The 1335-nt window shown below is 34.5% G+C and overlaps 1 long non-coding RNA gene across 1 annotated transcript; it reads left to right on the top strand.

The window, feature by feature from the left end:
• Positions 1–283: 283 nt before the first annotated feature.
• On the top strand, positions 284–772 carry LOC123319371. Its single transcript, XR_006538467.1, has 2 exons — positions 284–432; positions 492–772. It is a non-coding gene; the product is annotated as an uncharacterized LOC123319371 (long non-coding RNA).
• The last annotated feature ends 563 nt before the right edge of the window (positions 773–1335 follow it).

Below are 1335 nucleotides of genomic sequence, written 5' to 3'. Positions count from 1 at the left end.
GAGTGAAATGTGTCAAATTTCCATGGCCAACCGACTGCTAAAATAAAAGTGAATGAAGTATAGTTGTGTCAATTTTGAATTCGACGTGTCGCTTTCTATGGTCGTTTTCTACGTTTTGAAGCGATAATCGCCTGCTTAGGCATTCTGTGGAAGTATCACTTACTGTTCAGGTAATTTCGGCGTTTTTACTATCTGAACTAAAAACAAGTTGAATTCTAGTGAATTTTGTGTTGTATAATTGTCAGATTGAAATTTGGCGCACAATATTTCAATTTGTCTCGGTTCAGGTTGTCATTATTAATCGTAATGCTTCTTATTATTCCAGTCAATGTACGAATATCTGAGAACGAAGAGGGATCGGAAGATTTAAAGTTCTTAAATATGACAAGACATTCAATGCGTCAAGCCGGTGATTACTTTCCCATCGAGATGGTAAAATTTATTTTAACTCTTTAGATTAAAGGAAGCTAATATGGTTCAATATGTATTAGTGAACGGAATTTCACCCCGTATGAAAAACTTCAAAAACCCATTGGCCACCCATAACACAATGACCTTTTTGCTGTACTTAAATTTTTGGAATTGGAAGCGGGAAGTTAACTAAGTGATGGGAAAAAATTTGATATTTCAATATCTCAGTTGAGTGCTTCGAGGGCAGTAAAAGAAGTCACCATGAAAATGTTACAAGTGCTCGAAATAGTTTGATTCAAACTTGCTTCAATTAATACCTTTTGTAGCATTGATAAATAATATAATATAAGAACTACCTGAGTTTGATGTTTTATTTCTAGATTTCAACTGATGAATATTGACATTTTTTTATGAAATTAGCACATAAAGAGAATTGGAGCAACAATATCAAGAGAAGCAAATACCTCGATTTTGGTATTTTTGACATCAAGCGATACGTCTGCAGCTGTCGCCTCGTTTCGATGTCGTTCGTCGCTCAAATGCGAGAATGACTGTGCACAGAATGCCAGTCGTATAGATTTTGAGCGATATATGGAATTCTACACGTCACAGAATCCCACTGCAGATATTAACCCTTAATTTGGCAAGAGCATTTTTTATAAAAAACCAATATTACAACTAATGACACTGTATTTTCAACAAACTTTTATAGATGGCAGAAATAGTTGTGGGTTTGAATGAAATGAGGTCTATATAACGTGCGTTCAAAAAAATTAGTCGTCAAATAGGCTATGAAATTTTGAAGGCTGATGTTCGGTGGCTGAACGTATGTCTTTCCTTGAATTACTTCATCTTCCCAAAATGTAAACAATGATGACATTAACCTATATATCGTAATTTTGTACGGAAAGGCACTTTTTAGAA

This window comes from Coccinella septempunctata, chromosome 8 (assembly GCF_907165205.1).
Source record: "Coccinella septempunctata chromosome 8, icCocSept1.1, whole genome shotgun sequence".
NCBI lineage: Eukaryota > Metazoa > Arthropoda > Insecta > Coleoptera > Coccinellidae > Coccinella > Coccinella septempunctata.
The sequence above is the reverse complement of the archived record's forward strand: the minus strand, read 5'-3'. Positions and strand labels throughout refer to the sequence as shown.